Source organism: Procambarus clarkii, chromosome 58 (genome assembly GCF_040958095.1).
Source record: "Procambarus clarkii isolate CNS0578487 chromosome 58, FALCON_Pclarkii_2.0, whole genome shotgun sequence".
Lineage (NCBI taxonomy): Eukaryota > Metazoa > Arthropoda > Malacostraca > Decapoda > Cambaridae > Procambarus > Procambarus clarkii.
Window position 1 is genome coordinate 30916072 of NC_091207.1, and position 9845 is coordinate 30925916.

The 9845-nt window shown below is 40.1% G+C and overlaps 1 long non-coding RNA gene across 1 annotated transcript; it reads right to left on the reverse strand.

Moving 5' to 3' along the window:
* Positions 1-2698: 2698 nt before the first annotated feature.
* Positions 2699-9554, reverse strand: LOC138353490 (uncharacterized). The gene is made up of 3 exons (XR_011223175.1): positions 9434-9554; positions 8838-8915; positions 2699-2807 (listed from the first exon to the last, which is right to left on the reverse strand). It is a non-coding gene; the product is annotated as an uncharacterized lncRNA (long non-coding RNA).
* Between the last annotated feature and the right edge of the window lie 291 nt (positions 9555-9845).

Here is a 9845-nt window from a genome sequence, read left to right on the forward strand (position 1 = left end):
GCTCTCCGCTATTTTCATTATTCGTCATATCCGACTCTGCTATGTGATGCACATGTATTCTTGCTTCACCACCCTGTAATGAAATATTGTTTGTTACTAATTGTTTTCAATAATACATTATTTTATTATATAATATTTAATTTATTAATTAAAAACCCTTTCCATATTATAGAAAAAAACTAAAACAAGAATCTATATAAAACTATAGAATAGAATAGACTAATAGAATAGAATATATATATCATATTATTTATATAAATAAATATATATATATATAAATATATGTATATATATTTATATATATATATATTATTATATCCTGTATTATTCCTGTATTATTCCATTATAACCAGTAGGCAGTCTACTGTATTTTATCAAACCGTTATTAGTATAATAGATCTCGTAATAATTTTGCAAAAATAATGGCATTTACTATTTTTAAAAGATTATTAGCAAATTTACAGAAATGGTGCATTCGGAAGACAAAACCGTGGTAGACATGGTTGGAACAAGTTAGGTGAGAGGGTGGTGGAGGCCAAAACCATAATCATAATCATCTGTATCAAACCTTATTACAGGTAAAACCAGTAGGCAGTCTACTGTATTTTATCAAACCGTTATTAGTATAATAGATCTCGTAATAATTTTGCAAAAATAATGGCATTTACTATTTTTAAAAGATTATTAGCAAATTTACAGAAATGGTGCATTCGGAAGACAAAACCGTGGTAGACATGGTTGGAACAAGTTAGGTGAGAGGGTGGTGGAGGCCAAAACCATAATCATAATCATCTGTATCAAACCTTATTACAGGTAAAACCAGTAGGCAGTCTACTGTATTTTATCAAACCGTTATTAGTATAATAGATCTCGTAATAATTTTGCAAAAATAATGGCATTTACTATTTTTAAAAGATTATTAGCAAATTTACAGAAATGGTGCATTCGGAAGGCAAAACCGTGGTAGACATGGTTGGAACAAGTTAGGTGAGAGGGTGGTGGAGGCCAAAACCATAATCATAATCATCTGTATCAAACCTTATTACAGGTAAAACCAGTAGGCAGTCTACTGTATTTTATCAAACCGTTATTAGTATAATAGATCTCGTAATAATTTTGCAAAAATAATGGCATTTACTATTTTTAAAAGATTATTAGCAAATTTACAGAAATGGTGCATTCGGAAGACAAAACCGTGGTAGACATGGTTGGAACAAGTTAGGTGAGAGGGTGGTGGAGGCCAAAACCATAATCATAATCATCTGTATCAAACCTTATTACAGGTAAAACCAGTAGGCAGTCTACTGTATTTTATCAAACCGTTATTAGTATAATAGATCTCGTAATAATTTTGCAAAAATAATGGCATTTACTATTTTTAAAAGATTATTAGCAAATTTACAGAAATGGTGCATTCGGAAGACAAAACCGTGGTAGACATGGTTGGAACAAGTTAGGTGAGAGGGTGGTGGAGGCCAAAACCATAATCATAATCATCTGTATCAAACCTTATTACAGGTAAAACCAGTAGGCAGTCTACTGTATTTTATCAAACCGTTATTAGTATAATAGATCTCGTAATAATTTTGCAAAAATAATGGCATTTACTATTTTTAAAAGATTATTAGCAAATTTACAGAAATGGTGCATTCGGAAGACAAAACCGTGGTAGACATGGTTGGAACAAGTTAGGTGAGAGGGTGGTGGAGGCCAAAACCATAATCATAATCATCTGTATCAAACCTTATTACAGGTAAAACCAGTAGGCAGTCTACTGTATTTTATCAAACCGTTATTAGTATAATAGATCTCGTAATAATTTTGCAAAAATAATGGCATTTACTATTTTTAAAAGATTATTAGCAAATTTACAGAAATGGTGCATTCGGAAGACAAAACCGTGGTAGACATGGTTGGAACAAGTTAGGTGAGAGGGTGGTGGAGGCCAAAACCATAATCATAATCATCTGTATCAAACCTTATTACAGGTAAAACCAGTAGGCAGTCTACTGTATTTTATCAAACCGTTATTAGTATAATAGATCTCGTAATAATTTTGCAAAAATAATGGCATTTACTATTTTTAAAAGATTATTAGCAAATTTACAGAAATGGTGCATTCGGAAGACAAAACCGTGGTAGACATGGTTGGAACAAGTTAGGTGAGAGGGTGGTGGAGGCCAAAACCATAATCATAATCATCTGTATCAAACCTTATTACAGGTAAAACCAGTAGGCAGTCTACTGTATTTTATCAAACCGTTATTAGTATAATAAATCTCGTAATAATTTTGCAAAAATAATGGCATTTACTATTTTTAAAAGATTATTAGCAAATTTACAGAAATGGTGCATTCGGAAGACAAAACCAATTTTTCACTTTTGACAATTGAGCACCTGCTACATCCAGATTCTAGGGAGGAAAGGAAGGACGATCTTACTGGATCCCATAGCCTCTCCGAGGCACAAACCAGGCTTTTACATAACCCCCCCCCCCTGCACCCGAGCTTTTTAAAATAGTAAATGCCATTATTTTTGCAAAATTATTACGAGATCTATTATACTAATAACGGTAAATATATAATAAATAGTAAATAAATCAAAATCAGTTACATTATTTTATCTTATTCATAGCATAAATGTTCTCGAAGATTACTAAAAAGAAATTGAATTAGACTACAGCAAATTGGCAAACTTTACCTTGTATCTGTTTCCACCGAGTTTGTTTGGGGCGTTCTTCAACATATCAGCAATACTTGTCTCAACATCTCTTTCAGTTGCATTAGTGTGGGTGTTGATACAGGCTTCTGGAAATTTATAAGAATTAATTAATATATATAATTATAATTCACTTTGCTATTCCCCATTCCACAGTCCTCTCGTCCTTCCCACTTCCCTGTCCCCACATCATCCCCACTATTCCCACTTCCCTGTCCCATCGTCCTCCTTACCATTTTCCCCTCCCCTGTCCTTCTTCCTCCCCCACCATCTCCCATTCACCTGTCCCTTTGTCCTCCCCAGCATTCCCCTGTCCCCACCATCCCCAACTCCCCAGTCCCCTCGTCCTCCCCACCATTACCCTCTCCTCTGTCCCCTCGTCTTCCCCACCATACCCCCCTCTCGTCCTCCCCACCATTCCAAACTACCTCATCCGATGCATTCTATAATGGTCTGATGCTTCCATCAGAAAATTGGGAACATCAAATGATCTGATATTCCCATCACTGAAAATAAGAACAGCTAAAAAAATGAAATGAAAAAAATAAAAAAATAAACTATACTCATGAAATGAACAGTATGGTAAACAACACAGCTCAATTTCAATGCAATGTCACACAAAATTATTAAATCGAAATGAAAATAAATTGAAATCTATGAAAATTCAAATTATCAATACAATCGGAAATATTGAAATAATATCGCAACATAATATAGTGTGGGTTGCTCTTACGTGCAACAGACGGTGCTGTTTTTCAAAAAAGGCATGGTTTTACCTGTCACAAGTGTGGCATCTATACTTATACTCACGAAATGAACGGTATGGTAAACAACATAGCTCAATTGCAATGCAATGTCACAATAACATTTAATAACAATAATAACAATAACATTTAAATAGACTTTAAGATATAATCTAGAAGAAAATAAGAACATTGAAACGGTTCATGAACTCGATTTCAATAAAGGACACTATGGGGAACTTTGAAAAACAGTTAATGAGTATAATTAGACAGACTTGTTGCTAGGCAGAGGAGTAAATAATGAGATATATGGCAAATTTTGCAAAATATACGGCACACAAACATTCATACCCAAACAAAGCAAAATGCTAGGTAAGAACAAAGCAGTTGGCCCGTAGGGGAAAGGAGATACCCACAAGACTGGAATACAAGTCATTAACAAGCACACAAGTACTACACTACACAACAACCGCACTACTACCAGAACTGGACGAATCACTACCAAAACAATACATTGCACATCACTACCAAAACAACACAACACAACACAAGCATTGGCAAAGAATTATAGACCAGTTGCACTAACATCCCACATAATAAAATTATTTGAGAGTGATCAGGAGTCAGATTACTAGTTTTATAGAGACCAATGACCTCCACAATCCAGGCCAACAAGGATTTAGAGCAGTTTCTATGATCGAGCCACTGAGATCTATAAAGAATTCTGATCAAGAAAGAGATCTAGGGGTGGTTTTAGATAGAAAACTATAACCTGAGGATCATATTAAGAACATTCTGCGAGGGGCCTATGCTACACTTTTTAACTTTAGAATTGCTTTTAAATACATAGGTCAAAAAGTTTTAAAAGTTTTAAAAGTTTTTTAAACCTCTCGTGTATCATGAGTGTGTTAAAGTATCAGATGGTGCATTCAGATGATGAATATTACCTAGTTCCTTCATCTGGGAAGAATGAACACATATTGGTGCATTCGGATGATAAAAACTAACTACTGTAGTTTAATTGATCAACAGACTGTATATCATATGCAGACTGTATGTGGATCTGCGGGCCACTCCAAACAACAGCCTGGTGGACCAAGCTCCACCAGGGCTAAAGCACAAAGTGATATAGATGTGATAGAGAAACTAGGTCAAATGGAGGAGTAGGTCTGTATATTAAACAGCACCTGACGTGCACAGAGCTACTAAACTCAATGTGGTGGTAGAGTGGTGGGGGGGGGGGAAACATTGCAGAAAAAAACAAAAATACAATTTGGTCAACAAAACAGCATTGTTTAAAATAGAAGACATGGGTTGTCATTTTGGGGGTAAGGTAGGTTACATTGAGTTAATTAGTTAGTACTTAGTTTTTATCTTAAACTGGTTGGGAGAGGTACAGTGTTGCTGTGCTGGTGAAAGAACACCTAAAGGTAAATTAAATAATGATTGCGAATCCACAAGAAGTTGACATAATATCGCTAGAGATCTGCAATCAGGATGATAAACTTTCCTTAAAGAATTTGACAAACACTTGCTGATAGGACATGAAGTAAATGAAATGTATGTCAAGTTTTGTGAAATATATGATAAAAGCACAACAAAATTTGTACCAAAGGAGAGATGCAGAACTAGGAAAAGGGGTTTGTTCAACAGAAATTGCGAGAGGGCCTGAGACCCAAACACACACAAATGGAATCAATATATAGCAAGAGGCCAAACCCCCAAACATACAAGCGATGCAAAGATGCGAGAAACAGCAGCAGCATTAAGGAGAGGGACTTAAGGACCATAAATAAAGTGTGAAAATAAACTCGAGTAAATTTTTTTAACTACTCTCGACAGTGAAGAAAAACAAATATTCAGACGATTTGTGTTAGAATCATTAATCTTACACTTTCGGTCATATTCAACAACACAAATACATACACACACATTCCTGTTGCTGTAGCAAGTGAAGAATTACACACACAGATCACAATAACGTGATGCATCAAATGAACAAATCCACAAGGGCCGTGACGAGGATTCGAACCTGCGTCCGGGAGCATCCCAGACACTGCCTTAATCGACTGAGCTACAACAGGGTAAAAGGGTTGAAACCGAAGTTCTACTGAACTTACTGGATCCCATAGCCTCTCCGAGGCACAAACCAGGCTTTTACACAACCCCCCCCCCCCCTGCACCCGAGCTATGTCAACAGGCCGTTCTCCCTCTTCGCCCTTCCGAATGCACCATATCAGTAAATTTTTTAATAATCTGTAGCGAGTAGATTATCCCAATAATATACTCGCTCCAAATATAGTGTTAATGTTCCTGTCAACCTTTGGAGATGAATGAGGTGAGGCGTTGCCCGGGCAACACGGTGAGGTGTTGCCCAAGCAATATAAGCAGCGGTGTAGCGAACATTGGCTAGTCTACTTTCAAGTGTGGTCTAGAGCAGACACTTGCGAGATACTGTACCGACGCTCAGTGCACTCAACTCACACCAAAGTATCACCTGTGTACTTCTGTATATTCGACCAAATATATATATAGTATCTTAGTGTCTGTGTTTATTTGTCACCATACTTTACGTAACAATAGAACCGTTACATTGGTGACCCAGTGAGTGACAAAGAACACCTAGTCACAAACTAGATCTTCGCCATGGATTTATCTACCAGGTTTCCAGCATACAACGCAGATGAGCCAGAATTTTGGTTCATGCAGATGGAGGCTATTTTCGACCTTCACGAAATTTCGACTGAGAAAGCCCGATATGCCTGTACCCTGCCAACACTTACCTCGGAGGCTATGCACACTGCCTCCGCTGTCATCACCGCGCCATCACCGGACACCAGGACGTACACTGCATTGAAAGCCGCTCTTCTACAGGCAGCAATGAAACGCCGCATTCAACAAAGGGACCAACTCCTCACTGACAAAAGGTTAGTAGACAAAACACCAGCCCAGCTTCTGCGGCATATTCAGTATGTGATGCATACTGCAACTGGTCCAGCCCCCAGCGAGATTGTGAGATCACTGTGGATACAACTCTGTCCAAAACACATTCAATCGGCCCTATTCAGTATGGCTGACGACACCCCATTAGCCCAACTGGCTACACTGGCAGACCGGCTTCATACGACGTCTGATAACGCTACGCTGTCCCACCTCAGTGATACACAGCAGACTACAGACACCCAACAACTCGACGTCCTCCAGAACCGGCGTTTTTTCCACCCAGGGAAGACGTACCATGCGAATCCAGTATCAGTCTCTAAGCGACAGCGAGAACGTCGTGGAGAACTTTGTTCTTACCACCAGAAGTTCGGACACCAAGCCCGCAACTGTAGGGCTCCTTGTTCCTGGTCGGGAAACTACTTCGGCGGGGACTGTTAACGGCCAGTGACCCCGCCATTTCAAACACTACACTGCTCTACATATCTGACGTCATAACCAAACGCCGTTTCCTCGTTGACACAGGTGCAGCAGCTAGTGTGTTGCCTCCCCCACTGGTCAAACCAACCCGTACTCCTGGTTTGGACTTACGAGCCGCCAATGGTACGTCCGTCCGTACATATGGGACCCGCGCCCTGGTTCTCGAGTTCGCCTCTCTGGGTCGCTTTACGTGGACTTTCCTCATAGCGGATGTGGAACAACCCATTCTTGGATGGGATTTCCTGCAACACCATCGACTTATGGTGGATCCCGCAGGTGCAGTACTTCGAGCCTCTCCTAGTACCTCACCACAAGTTAACATCGTCACACAAAGAGCCCTCTTCAACAGTTTCCGTTACCTTCTGACCGTTTCGAGGTGGTGCATGTAGACATCGTTGGACCATTACCGTCAGCAAGAGGATATTCTTATCTACTCACCTGCATCGATCGATTCTCCAGATGGCCGGAAGCAATCCCATTAATCAACATCTCAGCTGAGTCAGTGGTCCAGGCTTTCCTCTCTGGATGGGTCGCCCGTTTTGGCAGCCCCTCTGTCATCATCACCGACCAAGGACGACAGTTCGAATCATATCTATGGAAGGAACTTATGGAATTCCTCGGCACCACACATAACCGAACCACAGCATACCACCCTGAGTCGAACGGAATGGTAGAACGCTTTCATAGACAACTAAAAGCTGCCCTAAGAGCTCAAGCACGCCCTGATGATTGGATCGACAACCTTCCATTAGTCTTGCTTGGCATCCGTTCGGCCACGAAGGAGGGCAGTGGATTCTCGGCAGCAGACTTAGTATACGGATCTAGCCTGCGGCTTCCGGGCGAATTCTTAACCCCAACGCCACTTATCACACCCCCAGATCCCACTTTTGTCCAGAAATTACGGGCGGCCATGACAAACATTCGGCCTACACCACCACGCCAACCGACAACTCGTGCTACATATGTGCCTCATGAGCTCCACACAACTGAACACGTGTTTGTAAGAGTCGACGCTGTTCGACGCCCTCTACAGTCACCTTACGAAGGACCATTTAAAGTGGTTTCTCGAACACCGAAGTTCTTCACCATTGAACGCCGAGGACAGCGGGTAAACATCTCCATCGATCGCCTTAAACCAGCACACTGTGACGCTGCCCCAGACATCCCTCCAGAGACACATCCGCCGACTACGCAGTTCACTTTTCGACCACAGTTACCAGCAGCACCGCCACCTACGACAACGGACGATCCTGTACGACCTCTCACCCTACAACCCCAGTTACCAGCCGCACCACAACCTGATCCTGCGACGACGGACGATCCTGTGCGACCTCCCACCCTACGACCCCAGTTAGATGACATCAGCGAAGAGGAGGAAGTTAACTTTGATGGTTATGTAACGCGAGCAGGGCGTACAATTCGCCGACCAGCTAAGTTCCTTGATCAAGTATTTTTCCTTTCATCCCCTGGGAGGGGGAGTTCTGTAGCGAGTAGATTATCCCAATAATATACTCGCTCCAAATATAGTGTTAATGTTCCTGTCAACCTTTGGAGATGAATGAGGTGAGGCGTTGCCCGGGCAACACGGTGAGGTGTTGCCCAAGCAATATAAGCAGCGGTGTAGCGAACATTGGCTAGTCTACTTTCAAGTGTGGTCTAGAGCAGACACTTGCGAGATACTGTACCGACGCTCAGTGCACTCAACTCACACCAAAGTATCACCTGTGTACTTCTGTATATTCGACCAAATATATATATAGTATCTTAGTGTCTGTGTTTATTTGTCACCATACTTTACGTAACAATAGAACCGTTACAAATCTTTTAAAAATAGTAAATGCCACTATTTTTGCAAAATTATTACGAGATCTATTATTCTATAGAATAATGCATATAAATGCATATATGCATATAAATACAAAACATAAATACAAAAGTAAATGTAAATAATTTTACCTTGCACCTAGATCCACCAAGCCTGTATGGCGCGCGTTTCAGTACTTCGGAAATCTAGAACTATCTTGAATCTCTAATCTGCAATGAAACAATACATATTATTGCACTTACCAAAACATGGATGAATGTAGAAAATACAGAACTATTAGCTGAATATCAAATAAATGGATTTAATCTATTTCACACAGATAGATATATTACACCGTGTATATTAGGTAATACCTAACATACACGCCTCCACACACACTACATTTGAAATGTAGTCTCAAAAAGACTACATTTCAACAGCAAAGATTACTCCATAAAAAAATAATTAAATTATTGACCAACATGAGAGAGGGTTAGCCAACATGAGGGTTGTGTTGATTGCCTGAAAATATTTAAATTGTGTAATGTATTGAATGGCATTTTTCAAGTTACAACATTTTTTAAATTACTGAACTAGGTTCTAGGCTTTGCTAGGCTTAATTCAATTATTACAGATAAGCCTAACCTAGCCTAGAACCCAGTGGGTTTTCTTCCTATTGGGGAGTGTTGTACATGCCTCGCCTCCACATACACACTAGCACAGCCAGGCCTCGCCTCCACATACTCACCAGCACAGCCAGGCCTCGCCTCCACATACACCAGCACTGCCAGGCCTCGCCTCGCCTCCACATACACCAGCACTGCCAGGCCTCGCCTCGCCTCCACATACACCAGCACTGCCAGGCCTCGCCTCCACATTTAAACCAACCAAGCCCACAAATACGTTAACATGGACCAGCATTACACCGTCTAACATACTCTGTCAGATGTAACAACTAAATTTGTGAATTCAAGACCAAATCTATTGTATAACACAGTGTTAGTACGAGAAAAACATTACTTACATTCGAAGCCGTGTTTTAAAATGGCGGCGGTCTTGTACTGACGCTCCAAACTGTGTGTTCGTTTGCGTATGATGAACGTGTGACAATTTACTACAACAATTATTTAATTATTCTTATTCTTTATTTTAATATTTTT